This window comes from Canis lupus, chromosome 34 (genome assembly GCF_011100685.1).
Source record: "Canis lupus familiaris isolate Mischka breed German Shepherd chromosome 34, alternate assembly UU_Cfam_GSD_1.0, whole genome shotgun sequence".
NCBI lineage: Eukaryota > Metazoa > Chordata > Mammalia > Carnivora > Canidae > Canis > Canis lupus.
The window spans coordinates 24083854-24100244 of NC_049255.1; the positions used below are offsets into that span (position 1 = coordinate 24083854).

General features: G+C 34.2%; 1 protein-coding gene across 4 annotated transcripts in view; it reads right to left on the reverse strand.

Annotated features, from left to right (window-relative positions):
• Window positions 1–16391, reverse strand: part of FGF12 (fibroblast growth factor 12) — a 543009-nt gene that overhangs the window by 77318 nt on the left and 449300 nt on the right. The window lies entirely within an intron of this gene.

A 16391-nucleotide genomic window follows, 5' to 3' on the forward strand; every position in this document is an offset into this window, starting at 1 on the left:
ATTGCTGGTGGGAATGTAAACTGATATAGATGCTTTGGAAACCAGTTTAGCAATTTTTAAAGCTAAAAATGGAGTTACTGTATGACTAGTAACTATTTCTAGACCTATACCTAGGAGAATTGAAAACATGTTTACACAAAAATGTGCACAAATGTTCATAATAGCTGGAAAGGGGAAATGGATGAAATGTCTATCAACTGATTAACAGATACATTAAATGTGGTATATCCACACAATGAAATATTATTCAGCCATGATAAAAGAATGAGATACTGACATATGCCATAATGTGTATGAACCTTGAAAACACTATGGAGAAAGCCAGACATAAAAGGCCACATATTATATGATTCATTTATATGAAACTTCCAGAGTGGGCAAATCCATAGACATAGAAAGTGGATTAGTGGTTTATAGGGGTTGGGAAAGAATGGATTGGGGAATGAATGTTAGGGGTATGGGTTTTTTGGGGGGAGAGAGAAAAATGTTCTTGAATTAGATAGTGGTGATGTTACAAAACTTTGTGAATATACTAAAGTTTGTCACATTGTACACTTTCAAATGGTGAATTTTTTTGTTACATATTATATCTTAGTTAATTAAGAAAAAGAAAAAGAAAAAGAAAAAGAGAAAAAGAAAAAGAAAAAAGAAAAGAAAAAGAAAAAAAAAGAAAAAGAAAAGGAAAAAGAAAAAGAAAAAGAAAAAGAAAAAGAAAAAGAAAAAAAGGCTTCTTGGCTCCTCACTGTCTGCAATGAAAACTCAGCATTCTGACTTGGCCCGTGAGACTCATTTTTCTACAATCCCTGTTCAAGCGTCCTATCCCTCAGACTCAGAGAACCATTGCTCTTTCCAAGTGCTAGCATGTGTTTTCCTCTGGTTTAAAGCATATTACACATGCACACATACACAAACTCATATATATGTATATATAATTTCACATTATTGCCACCATGTATGGCACAATGTAAGTACTCCACTTGATCTTAGCCAAAAAACAGAGAAGCAATCCATGTCAGTACTTTAAATGTGAATGCTGAGTAAAATTACAAACTATTTTTGTTTCAAGAACACTGTGCCTTAATTTTTACACTCAACAATGTACATTTGAAACATGAGCATGCTTAAATCCTTAAAATGGGAATAACGTAGGATTTTATCCTTTACAAAAATAACATTACTGGAGCCATAAATGAATAAATAAATAAATAAATAAATAAATAAATAAATAATAAATAAATAAATAATCTGTGAATACTACACACACAAATCCATATATATATAATAAAGGAATGGAAAGAGAAGTTTTAAAAGTTTACAACTACCCTGTTTCCTCATGCCTCAATCAGTAAAATAATCATTTTTATAGCAATTACAGAAAGAGAAGTAAAACCCAGGAAACATAATTCTTATACTATGCAGATTTAGAACCTTAATCCCATATCCTAGGCCTTTGTTGTAGCTTATATGATATCCTTTCTTCTGTTCTTATGAAGATTCAGTTCAATCTTCTCTGTCTCCACAAGCCAACTATTAAGCAGAGCGAATATCTGAAGTGTGTATCGATTGCTTCTTGTATTCTCCTTTATCTGATTGTTGGAATATTGGAAACTGAGTTTAACGATGGAGAAAATATTTCCATCTACCTGGTAGAGCTAAATTTCCATTAATTTTGATAAGAACTTATCACACCACAGTAACTGAACAGGGGTAACTGATAACCATAAGAAATTGAAGGAAGAATTAACTGAAAATCAAAGCAAATTTGGAATGGCCACTCATTCCCAACTACCCATCACTGATAAATATAGGTCATTTTTTTCTGATCGAAGTCCATAATACATGGTAATTATTTTGAATTTTTTGCTTAAATTGGATAGAACTCAGCAAAAAAAATAGAATTGAGAAACACTGCAAGAGAATGGCAAATAATTGGGAGTCAGGGGAATTTTATTTTTTAATTAGCCAACTTCTAGTTTTTCTGTTTCCTACAAGAGAGTCTATTACTTTAAAATGTCTTTTTATTTATAGGAAATTTAAAAAAAAAGAGTGATTAGAGATCATATCAAGCATATATATTCACTACCGGGGTAAAAATCTACTCTCTCTGAGTCCTGACATTATCATTCTGCTAAGCAGAGAGCAGATAATCAGTCATGTCAACTGCATTACAGACATTAATGGTGTGTGGGAATCGGGATAGGTTAAACGTACCTAATTCCACCCCCACCACAACTGCATTCTTTCTGTTCAGCAAGGTTTCCAAGTCAACCTGGTGAGGTTCATTACCTTTGCACACATAAACGAGGATATCTTTAATGGGAAATTTTTCACAATCATGATGACCTGGGACATTTTTTTCCTCAGAACAGGAAATAATACATTATTATAGTATGAAAGATCAAAAGAGAATCATCATCATCACTATCTTAGGAAAAAAATATACTGAAAATGAATATCATATTCTAATATAATCAAAAATCTGTCTTTACTTAGGGCACTATAGCCATCAAGATTGATATAAAAGAATACCACTTGCTCCATCAATTTATATTTTATCAGTAGTTACAGGATTTAAATAATTACTGAATGCAACAGTATAATCCTGAGTCTGAGACAAAGGAAAGGAGGGAAACCTGGCATTATCAGAGTCTATAAAAGTTTCCAGTCACAGAGCTCAGTTACATTTCTTAGGTTACTCTATTCAATTCTCACAATAATTTTTGTGAGTTACAGAGGTAGCATAAGCCTCATTCTATATAGACCAAATAATTTCAGGCTATTTGGAGCTCATAATATGAGATTCCCCACCCCACGACTGCGAGTTCTTTGAAAGTAAGGACATCCCTATGCCAAGCATAAGTAGTCTAGCATCTGGCACACAGTTGAAGTGCAGTAAGTGTTCTGGATCTAAATGAATGAAATTACAAAAAAAAAAAACAAAAAACTGAGCCTTGGAGGGTTAAGCACACGGAATCTCATTTGAACTTGAAAATGTCCCTCTACCTTACCATGCCATATTGGTATAATGTTTACTTACTGTATAAAATAAGAGTTGGTGAGAAAAGGAAGGAAAAAAAGATATTTTTTTCCAGTTCAGGGGGACGGAATTTTTTATACTTGTTTTTTAACTGGCAGCCCTCATTCACACAGGGCATGGAAGAGCTAAAATTTGCATGCAGATATTTTGGCTCTTGTGTTTTTCTATTATCACATTGCTGCATATCAGATAATCTTGTATGTTCTGATATTTATAGAATTTTTATTTCTCAGAAATTATAAAATTGTTTTTAGTGTGGCTTACCAGGTTACAAGTCAAATATCACTATTAAATAACACAATGCAACAATTTGGAAATTAACAGATTTTGCAGACTGAGAAAATAAGTTTTCAGCAGCCTAAAATGTGATAAACACCAACTCTCCTGAAAAATGCAAAAAAAGCTATTATAAACAATCTGTATGGTCAAGGAATATAAACCAACGTATACTGTTCTCATGAAACTTTGGAACATTGTATAAATGAAAGGGATCTGTTCATGGAGTCTGAAGAACGGAATTCTTGTGCTACATTTACTAACTAGTAGTTCACATACTTCAAAAGCCTGGAAAAAACATATTCACTTCAGTTTTCTTATCCGCAAAATAAATACATATCCCTATACTTGCTCTATATAATTGTAAAAGTTATATAATACATTATGTGAGAAAGAATGTTGTAAACTTTAAAACACTATGTGTATGGTGAAGCTTATTATCTATCTAATACCTTGCTTCATAAACTGTGATCACATCCCTGGGAACCGAAGTGAACTGAAGAATCTCAAACCCTGTTCCAGACCTAATGAATCAGAATATACATTCTAACCATCTCATTGTCCAATTTTAAGGATGTATGGATATCCCAGTTATATGATGTGACACTTTGGTGACTCCAAGGCCACTTAGTTACACAGATGCATATTTGTATTATGCTTCCATATTCTACATAGGCATTCCTCCACAAATCCAGGAGTATGTTTTTTTTTTATTTATGTTTTTTTGCTTCATTGTGACATATTTTACACCCATGTCATTGGAGGAGAGGGATTACCCTCAGATACTTAGCTTATGGGGCACCTGGGTGGCTCAGTGGTTGAGCGTCTGCCTTTGGCTCAGGTCATGATCCCAGGGTCCTGGGATCCAGTCGTGCATTGGGCTCTCCACAGGGAGCCTGCTTCTCCCTCTGCCTGTGTCTCTGCCTCTCTCTGTGTGTCTCTCGTGAATAAATAAATAAATAAATAAATAAATAAATAAATAAATAAATCTTTTTTAAAAAAAGATACTTAGCTCATTGCTTAATAAACAAATATGTTGAGAAATGGTGATGATAATATTCTAACCTGGCAAGAATTAGAGGAAAAAAAATGCTTTCAGTGCAAAGCTAATGGTAAGAAACTCTCAGCAACAGTAATTCCAACAGACCTGGAGATAAAGATTCTCAGAGTAGAAAAAAACAAAGGTTGTTCTTGAGCACCCACAGTTAATTTTGATGAGATCCTGTGTCAGAATGGCCTGGAATTTTAGGTGGGAAAAAAAGAAAAAAAGTACTCTTCCTTTTTATCTCTTTATCACAAGAGTAAAAGCCTCACAGTATAATTTTAAGAGGACAGGAGGAAGCCCTGAATTGCAAGGAATGACAAATCAGATTAATTTAGTATATCGGGAAAGATGACCTCTCAGGTTGTGAAAACAGAATTGAAAAATAAAGATTGCAGATACGGTCTCAGAATTTCCAAAACGGGAAATGAAAGCTTTAATAAAACTACACACTTTAAGCTAAGGATGACCTACTTAAGAAAATCATTTACCTTTCTAATCTTTAAGCACCGGAATTAAATAGCTGAGATTTATAGTCTCTAGGCATTGGGAAATTTGATTAAATGTAAAAAACTTAAAGTTCACCTGGAATAACATCCTTGATTATTTTTATCTATGAAGGAAAACTTTAAACCATTCTCTCTGGCCTCAGCAATTATCTCTGTCAGAATTCTGAATTCTTCTCTTTACTTTAAATGCTGTTGATACATTATTGATACAATGTTCAGTCATATTGAATAAACCTTGAAGTACACGGAAATCTGAAAATGCCTACGTGGATGAGTGAGAGGCCTCTTTTTCACTACGCTAATATTTAAAAATCATGAGCCACAGAGCATACATAGCAATGAAGAAAGTAAGAACTTGAGTTATGAGATGCTCTATGGAACAGAAAATAAGCACTTGAAGTGAGTATTTCCATGTATTTAAATTGGGGCTGTTTCAGTGAAAGGAGGTAGGTGCAAAACAGAAACCAGAAAACAACCAGGCAGCAACACTGGATTTATCAGCTCATACAATATGAATTACTGACTTAAGAAAATATAGACCAAACTCAGTATTTCCTACTATTTACAGTATGCAGAGCTAATTCCTCTGATGGGCGTCTAGTTTCATTTCATTGTTCAATGCCTCAGGCACAATTAATTCTCAACAGAGACTCATTTTATTTTATTTTTTTTATTTTTTTAAAGATTTTATTTATCTGACAGAGGGAGAGAGAGTAAGAGAGCACAAGTGGGCAGAGCGGCAGTCAGAAGGAAAGGGAGAGGCTCCATCCCAGGACCCTGAGATTATGACCTGAACTGATTGAGCCACCCAGATGCCCCCAAATACTCCTTTTAAATAAATTCTGACAAGGGCTCCACAATATCCTAGAATTCAGTAGTAAATCACATACTTTGGTGTTTTTTTGCCTTGTTACTTCCCACTCAAAATGGCGTATCTTTGAAATCCAGACTTTATATGCATGGCTGTTCTTTCTACCACAATGGAGGCAATGGATAAGGAATAAGTTTACCTATTAATCTTTCAGTCCAGGTTACTTCTCTAACAATCTGGTATCTCTGGGGTGAGTTGTTTCCCTTCTCGAGGTCTCAGTTTTGTTATCTATGGAATAAGAGGGCTGGACTAAAAAAAAAAAGTTTCATTAAACAGAAAGACTTCAATTATCTTATTTGATGTGCATAACAACTCTGCCACTAGTAAGCACTGTAAATGGAGACTGAATGAAGTGAGCTATCTCTAGAAGGCAGCACAGCTGGGAATGGATCCAAGGTCTTCGTAATGATTACATTACTTTCTATCAACCTACAGCAGTTTCAAAAGGTTCTGAAGTTTACTCTACCTCAGTGAATTCCTCAGGTCATCCCACATCTAATCCTTCTGAAAAACATTATCAATGCACTCTTTGGATAGTGCTAGGATGGCTGGTGCTCATTCCAAGTCAAGCTAATGGTGACCTAGTTCTCCCAAATCTGATGGGAAGGAAATTCCCTACAAACAGTACTCAGTTGGGAAGGTAGTCCAGTATTGTGGAAGGAGCAGAGGTTTTATAGAATCATAGAAATCAAAGTGTCAATCCCACAGAATGAGCTAACTCAGTGCAGAACTTTTCCCAATCTTTGTACTTTTAAAATGACATCATATCTACTCATAGCATCTAGAGATGTGCAGGACTCAAAATATCAATCAATCCCAATAAGTACCCATGAGATGAATAAAATGCTAGTTTTCCCATTCTCTCTTTGGCTTGTATACAAATGTAGCCCTCATGCATTATCACACTATTAAGATTAATGGTAAGAATAAAAAATTAAAAAAAATACAAATGGATTCACTTTATTTACACAGACTATCTCAGAACTACTGATCTCAATAGCTCTGTTCTTTCATCTAAGAAACTAAGGACACACTCCTGAACTCCTACACTGAATTTTAGTGAAGAGATTGATGATGGGAGAAATTACTGCAACTGAGCCTGCTCTTTTCATACTAATTTAGGACAAAAGCATTAATTATGTGATGCTTATTCCAGCAAGAGCTTTCCAAGTGTGTGACAGACTGTTAATCTCACTGACCATGTAACTCAAATCACAAGCAAGTTTTAGCAAGTGAATATCTAAGAGTTTAGTAGGAGTGAGCAAAATGAAAGGCGAGGGAGTTGTATTTGACAGTAAGTGTGTGGGGGTGGAGCTCTCAGAAATAATAAAGTCTTTTCATGGAAGTTCAAGATCTGGCCTTGCTGGGAGAAAGGAACTCAACAAGGAAACTTGTCTTATAAATTTTTCATAGACCTTGTGCAAATTAAGTCCCTACCCTTATGGAAATCCATTAGTGTGCTGAAGGCTCAGAGGAAAATAGGGAAAAACAGGTGCACTCATGCTTGATTTTTCCATATGTTTGTTATTCAAAAGAAGCACAATGAGTGATGAATCCTCTATCCAATTACCATATATGAAAGAACTTTCTGGATTTTTGTAGTCCAGAAGTGAAAATATTTGTCATTGAGAAAAGATAAATGAAATCAATGCTACAATGAGACTAAGATGACTTTTCTGATTTTCCCTGATATCCTACATCTATTTAGGCATACTGACTTTTCAGTGAATTAAGATTATTTTCTGATGGTAAAATCTTTTCTTACTCTGATAAATATCTTAAATATGTTTACCCTCTATAAATAAGAAAAATAGCATTCAACAATGCAATAAATATTGACATAGCTCCTATCATATGCAAAAGATTGTGCTAGGAGTTTCAAGGGATGAAAACACAGAGCAGAAGTATTTACTGACTTCGTGGTGCTCAGACTCTAGTAATGTAGATGACTTCATGCACAATGATGATACACAGTTTCCCATTTCCATCCACCTGAGTCCTGCTCCTTCCCGGTTTCCCATGTTCTAATTCTTCAAGGTTCAGCTTAAATCCCATGAAAAAAAACTTAACCTGCTATTTTTTCAGTTAAAAAAACTCTCTTCAATTTCCCAGAGCTCCTTATCTATCCTTTTTTATATTACTTATAATTTCTCATTTTATGATGTTATCATTATGTACTTGGTCATGAAAAAGCCAAGTCTTTTATTTTTTAAGATGTATCCTTTTTAAAGCAACTAACCTCAAGGATAAAGAAAGGATCCTTTGGAGCTGTCAAGAAATAAGAACAACTCAATTACCAGGAGGGAAAAAATAAAGCTGACCTTAGATATCTCCGCAGCAATGTTCAATTCTAGAAGGCAGTGGAGTAGTGCCCACAAAATCTTTAGGGGAAAAAGGAATAACCTAAGTATTTAATATCCAGCCACAGTGTTCTTTGAGTACAAACACTAACAACAACAACAAAAAATTTTAACATGCAAGAATTCAGGGAATATTGTTCTCATGAGTGCTTCTTGAAGAATTTCACACAGCAGAGAGATATTTTTGGAAAGACTATGCAAAAAGATTAGTACTGAAAGTTGAATCTACTTATTTGTGGAAAAAAGATTTAAACATATGCAAAGATTGAGGTGACAGAAAAGAACGTAAATAATATATACCCTCATCATCTGTGGTAAACTGAATAAGTATGGTTATTTCCATATTTCTAATACCAGGGCTAAAGCATAGTTTTAATACCTCAAAATAAATAATGGAGTATAAGTCTATTTAATAGCTCAAAATAAAACACTAAGAAATATTATATAATTAACTAAAATCAGGAGAAGTAGAAGAGGAAAGAAATTAATTTCATCATTGGTTGTAGTGGAGAATCAACTACTATCTAAAGAAATAGAGGATTGAGACTATTTAGAGCATAAAAGTTATACTATGTCAAGAATACCAATCTCCCAATTATCAGAAGCAACACACAGACACACACACATATGCACACACACACATTTCAGCAAGTAAAAACAGAGTTCAAAGAGCTTTAAAGACAGAGAGGCATACATAAAAAATATGATAAAATTAAAATTAAATATAGTATATATTCCCTATTAATAGCTCCAAAAGGGCAGGATGATTTGTTTGTTTTGTCCACTGCTATGTTCCAAGACTCTGGGACAGTGTCTGGCTCCTGATTAGTATGAAAAAATATTCTTTAAAGAATGAAATGCATACAGGTTAAACCAACATACTACAGAAAAAAGGCTTTCAAGTTGGATTAAGTAGCAAAACCCACTATGTACTACTACATAGAGGAAACACACCTAAAATAAAGTGCTTAAGAAAATTTGAAATAAAATAATGGTAAAAAATATACGAGGCAAATATAAACAAAAGGAGAACAGAATTCATTGTCTTGGGGTGCCTGGGAGGCTCAATTGGTTGTGTTTCAGACTTTTGATTTGAGCTCAGGACATGATCCCAGGATCCTGAGTTGGAGCCCTGCTCAGATAGGAGTCTGCTTGAAATTCTCTCTCTCTGTCCCCCTACCCCCTGCTCACACTCACTCATGAGTGTGAATTCAAGGCAAAAATTAGTTTTTAAAAAGGCAAAAATCATCATTTAAAGTGATAAAATAAATATTTAATGAAACTATGTAAATTAAAAAGTTATAATCAGATAGGTACCAAATAATATAGCAGCAACCTTCAGAAATTTGAACACTAATAAATAAGATAGACTGCAATAAAAAGTGAAAATGGATCTTCTTTACTAGTGGCCATAGAACATTCATTAAAACTGACTTATTCATGGTTATACACAAAACATAAATAAAACTGGAAAAAGAGTAAAGACAACATTTTCTGACCATACAGTGACAGAACTAACAGTAAAACTAGAAAACAAAATCTAACATTTTAAAACATTTATAAGTGTATCTTTAGTCAAAAAAGCGATTAATACCAAAATTATATTACATCTAAATACCAGTAATGAAAATATACTGCATCAGAGTTTATGGGACATAACTGAGACATTGCTCAAGAGCATGTCATTGTATTAAATATATAAGGACACAAGCACAAAAATAAATGCTAAGCATCCATGTTTAGAAATTAGTTAAAAGATTAATGAAGCCCAAGGAGAGCAGAAGTCAGACTATTAAAAGGATTAAAACAAATTAATGAATTAGAAAGGAAATCGTAGAATTAGTCAATAAATACAAAAGCAGATTCTTTGAAAAATAAAATAGTATTAGCACAAGAAATCTTTATAGCTACCAAGATTTCTTGACCTTGGTACTCAGGGAAGATCTTTCTTTACTGTAAATGCTGCACTGCACATTATGTGGAGCAGCAACCCTGGCCTCTATCTACTTGGATGCCAGTGCCACTTCCCTTACTCTACTGTAACAACCAAAAATGTCTATGGACATTGTCGATTATTCCTTGGGGCAAGGTGTCAAAACTGCCCCAATTAAAACCACTGGACAACTCAATCAAAAGTAAACAAAAAAGGTACAAATATCCAATATGAGAAATAATAAGGAAAAAATAATGTCAGGGAAAATAAAAGAATCAAGAGAGATGATTTTAATAAATGCTGCAAATTAATATAAAACCTAGATAAAATCAACAATACTATAACAAAATAAAATTAACAAAAATAGATAATCTAACACATGGGAAAAAAAGAAAATCTAACACATGGATTATCAAAGAAGAGAGAAGTTATCAAAATCTAAGTATAAAAAAAATTGACCCCCAACTATTTAAATACTGCTTCATTCTCTAGGATATAGTTGGCCATATAATTAAGAGGAAAGAAAACTTAGAAAAAAAAGATTAAGGAGATAAAATTAATATTATTATACAGATACTATTTTGCAAATGATAAAACCATTCATCTTTAAAAAAAGTGAATTTTACTGAGCAGGTATTAAAAATAATGAGAAAATAGAGTAAGTTGGCTCAGTATAAAATTAATACCAAGATATTATTTTATATATATACATATAATCTCTTTAATAAGAGAATTTGTCAGAAAAACACAACATAGGAATAATTTTGACAGTAAATTTAAGAAACATCAAAAGATTCCGAGGGATACAAAAGAATACCATGTGCTAAAATAGGCAGATGTGACCACATAACAATATCAACAAACTCTCAAACTAAATAAAATACCAACAGGAAACTAGAACATTGGAAAAATAAATCATAAATAATAGCTCAAACAATCATGAAAATGAAGAGTAATTTGGGGAGGAGGAGAAAAGAGAGGTAGATTTATTGATATAAAAAAACAATAAAAGTGACAATAACTAAATCAGTTTGGTACTGGGATTTGTACAGTAAAGTGGATTAAAAGTATAGAATCCAAAAAAGTAAAACAATATATGTATACTTAAGGTGGCATTTCACATTAATGGGAAAAAAGATGAATTATTTAAGAATTTGTGTTGAAACACTTGGATAGCTCTATGGAAAAAAATTACCTCAGGATAAGTTCCAAAGAGATAAGATTCAATTATAACACTTAAATATCATAATTTACATATCTTTTAGATGACATTGGAGTAAGAAAGGTATTTTCAGTGTGATTTTTAAATATCTCAGAAGCTATGAAAGAAAGATTTTTAAAAATTGACATCTTTATGTTATTGAGTTTGTCAAATACTCAGTACTTGTGAAAATACAAGGGATCCCTGGGTGGCTCAGCAGTTTAGCACCTGCCTTCGGCCCAGGGTATCATTCTGGAGTCCCGGGATCAAGTCCCACATTGGGTTCCCTGCATGGAGCCTTCTTCTCCCTCTGCCTGTGACTCTGCCTCTCTCTCTCTGTGTCTCTCATGAATGAATAAATAAAATCTTAAAAAAAAAAAGAAAGAAAATACAAACATTTCTGTACTATAAAAAGCACCATTAACTAAGTCAAAACTAAGAAAAGTCAGAAGCATTTCCAAGGACCAATTTTCATAATATATAAAGAGCTCCTTTCAATAAATAAGTAAAAGGCAATGATCTTAATAAAAACAAAGGCAAAAACTAGTGACCAAAAAAAAAAAAAAAATCAAAATAAAAGCGTTCTTAGCCATTTCTTTTGCAATATACTAAAAGTCATATATATCCTAAGAGAAGTAAAAGTCAATGCTACAATGAATAAAATTTTTCACCCATCAAATTCAGAAGTTACATAGCTCATATGTTAGTGAAGCTGCCAAAAACCCGGCAGTGTCATATATTGTTTTATGGAAGATAGTGCTGTACTAAATTGATGGAAATTTGCCAATAACTACTGAAAGTACAAATGTTCCACTTTCCATTTCACTTTTAGTAATTTACAGATATACTTTAAAATGTGCACAAATATGTATGTTCAATGAGACTATTCTTGTTTGTAACAGCAAAAGAAGAAGAAGAAGAAGAAGAAGAAGAAGAAGAAGAAGAAGAAGAAGAAGAAGAAGAAGAAGAAGAAGAAGAAAAGAAGAAGCAGCAGCAGCAGCAGCAGCAAAACTTCACCAATATGGGATTGAAAAGAAACATGCATGGCAAAATAACATGCATGGCATTATAATGCAATACCACGTGACTTAAAAAGTACAGAAACTTTGAACACCTGGGAGGCTCAGTCGTAAGCATTCGACTCTTCGTTTTAGCTCAGGTCATGATCTCAGGGTCATGAGATGGAGTCTCATACTGGGAAGGAGTCTGCTTGAGATTATTTCCCTTCTCTCCCTCTCTGTTCCCTGCCCTGTTCGCAACTTCTCTCTCTCTCTCTCTCAAATAAATAAATAAATAAACAGAATCTTTTATATATATAAAAGTACAGAAACTTCGCATGTATTGACATGGAATAATCTCCCAGAAATGTAGAAATGTATCTCCCAGAAATGTAAAAATGTAGAAAGACCAAGGTGGAATGATACTGTGATTTCCTTTTGTAATAAAGCGGGCTAAATAGACATATCTGCTTATATATGGAATCAAAAACTTTCACCTACACTTAAGAAAATGATTACATTGGTAGCCTATAGGAAAGGATGATCAAAGACAGGCAGAATGGAGATTTTTTTAGTGAATACTGTTTTGTATCTTATGGTTTTGAGTTAAGTGCATATATACCTCTTCAAAGGTAATTTATCATTTTCATATTTTACTTTATTTTTTAAATATTTTATTTATTTATTTACTTAATTACTTATTTAGAGAGTGAGAGTGAATTGGGAGGGGTGTGGAGCAGAGCAGGAGGAGAAGGAGGGGGAAAGAATCTCAAGCCGACTCCCCAATCAGCCAGGAGCCCAACATGGGGTTCCATCTCACGTCCCCGAGATCATAACCTGGGTGGAAACCGAGAGTGGGACACAACTGACTGAGCCACCCGGGCACCCCAAAAGGTAATGCATCATTTTTAAGAAGTTGGCCAAAGTTCAATTTGATAAACATGAAAGAAAGCAATCATGCCAAGATCAAATGAAGCCAAAACAAATGCTGATTTTGAGATCCAGAATCTAAGCTTACATGATTTTTTAAAAAAAATTTAAGGTTCATGTTGCCAGAGAAAGCCGACAGACAGAGCTACCAGTGTAGCTTTACCCTATGGATCACAGCACTACATGTCTGAATGTCCTCTGACCAAATATTTATTTTCTCCCCACAGACAGAATGCTATCTCTCAAACCAACCAACATCTCTCCTCTTTTGAAGACTGCAATTCCAAGACTCCTATTGTGACTGTGACTGATGCCCCTTTCTGTGAACCTCAGAAATATTTAAGCAGGCAGTGATTATGCATTTGCTTAAGCATAACTTACTATTTACTCAGCAGACATTTATCGGGTATCTATCAATCACATGCCAGATAGGATGGAGGGCACAGAGAACAGAGAAATGCAAAGTCATGGTCCCTGTTCTTAAGGAATTTGCATGGTAATCATATGCAGAGACCAAGAAGTAGAATTTAATGCAGTTTTCTCTGTGTTAGAATAATAGTCATAGTAATAAATGTAAGAGGAGTTTAGGAGAGGGAGAGCAGTAGCAATTCTGAAGATTCAGAGAGGACTTCACAAGCCAGAGAACATTCTACCTCTGCCAGACCTCCTACAGTTGAGTAAGAATCGAGTCATTGGTTCATGGTACTTGAATACTAAAAGACTGAATATAAATGATAGTAAAAAAATGTGATTTAGTGGGATGAATGAAGTTTTGACTTCACAGTTGGAGATTTCTGTTTCATACCCACTTTGCTCATCAACCTCCAAGAAGTTTGCTTGGGATGGTATTGGGATTGTGTCTATAGTCATCTAAGCCACTGGGTGCTTTGTGAGAATTTATAACCAAGTGTCTAGAATTCCCACTTCCTTGGAATCCCATCTCATTAGAAAATGCCATGTTACTTAATATCTTCAGAACGTAAACATAATTTCAAAACATCCACTGAAAATTATAGCTTTAGTTTGAAAATGGTTATTCAAAAGCATGCTCCAATCTAAGGCAAATAGTCATGAATTTAAAAATATGAATATCAGGGATCCCTGGGTGGCTCAGCGGTTTGGCGCCTGCCTTTGGCCCAGGGCGCGATCCTGGAGTCATGGGATCGAGTCCCGTCGGGCTCCTGGCATGGAGCCTGCTTCTCCCTCTGCCTGTGTTTCTGCCTCTCTCTCTCTCTCTCTCTTTCTATGTCTATCATGAATAAATAAATAAAATCTTTAAAAAATATATGAATATCATCATTTTTCTTCTTAGAATAATAATTACTTAGCATGAGTACAAACATATTAAAAGACAAAAGACTCACTGAACCTGCAGGCGGCTTAATGACCACAAAAGGCAGCACAGGGGAAAAAATGATCTTTAACAAAGGGAGCAAACATAAATATATAATATGGGGGAATATAGAAGTGAAACAAATCCTTTTGTCATGGGGATTTTCAGGGACTTGGCACCAAGCATAACCATCGTAAATCCAAATTGCACCGAATCCTCTACTGCCACCTAAGGAGTTCTGAAAAAAGTCTTAATATTTTGTAGATGGAGACATACTCTCCTCAACTAAAGATTTTAAGAACTCATTTTTCAGATATTATGACAGGCTTTCCCATGCAGTGCCTGGCTCTAGTTGATATAAATGTTAAAGTGATAAGGAAACCTAAAGCAACAGAACAAATGTGGAGCACAGAAGCTCAGTGATGTGGGAGGGCGCGGAGACAGGCTGACGGATGCTGCTTGCCCAATCCTGTAGGCACATTTCCAGACTAATCCCAAATACTCAACAAGCAGATTTACTAATGTGGCATCCCAAAAAGACTTCAGCACTGAAGAATTGTTTCTTCATTATAAAGTATATAGGTAATTTTGTCTTTCTACCTGGCTACAAAAACATTCAGTCTATTAGCTTAAAGGTCATTGTATTTTGCAGTAACCCATGCGTGCAATCAGATTTGGCTCCATAGACGCTGCTGTCCTCATGAGCATGCATACAATACTATTTAAAGGTCAGCCAACTTTCACTGTCAAAACAGTATAAGGAGAGAATACCAGTAATGTGGGTCTGCATGATGGCACACATTTTGCTGACATCTTTCTGAAAAACGCACCTAGAGATCTGAGGTAGGAACATGACAAGTTAGGGTCAAGAATTTGATGAATGTTTCTGTTATATGATTATGGATTCTATCACATATAATTCAGAATGTATGAAAAGCTGAAGACAATAAATGCGGAAAGCATTTAAAAGAAGAGCCAGTCAACAATTTCTGTGTGGCTTCATAGAGAGATCGAGACCAAATGAGTGGGGTAGATTATGGCTTTCAATGCACCTTACCAATAATGAAGGATGTTGAAAACGAAAAATGTATTTTAGCTTCTGAAAGTAGGGTCTCTGCCATGAATACTTGAAGACGTTCTTTATTAGGACCCATATACTGCTTAATAAATTAAACAATCTGACCCTTCAGGACTCTCTTTCTTTCTCCTTTCATATTATATGATCAGTTATAAGAATTCTTAGGGAGGGATAATTTTATTTTTCTGTTGTTCACTACTATTTGGTATCAGTGAAGCCAAATTATCAGCCTCTACTTCCCAGAGGACAAATTTCATCCATTAGTTACGATATATAGGTTCAAAGGAGATTGAAATAAAAATCACAAATGGGAAATTAATGAACAGCCATTAAAGAGTTTGGGCATGTTTAAAATAAACTTGAAACATTATCGTGGAGGACAATCTTTGACAGTTCTCAAAAATGTTTTTTGAACCTATTTCAAGATGTATAGATGTGGCCCAACATGACATTTTTCGTGTTCGCGATGCAACTGCTTTCATCTATTCTGACATCTTCAAGTTATCTGAATATAGGAAGTATCACTACTCATGTTGTACAAGGATTAACACTGAATATATTTATCACATTCTCTGGAATGTGGCTTTAAGCTATCCTGAGTTTCTCAGATAGTTAAGGTGTGGATTTTTTGTTTTTGTTTTTGTTTTTTTAAATAATACAAAAGTTTCCCTTTAATGGTCTTCTGGACTAATGTTAATTATATTACCATATATCATATATAAATATACATATATATATATTTATCAGAAGGCAATTTTTCAGACGGCGCTGTATTATTGCTTAATGTAATTAAATTGGTCTATCATCAAATCCTATTTAGTTG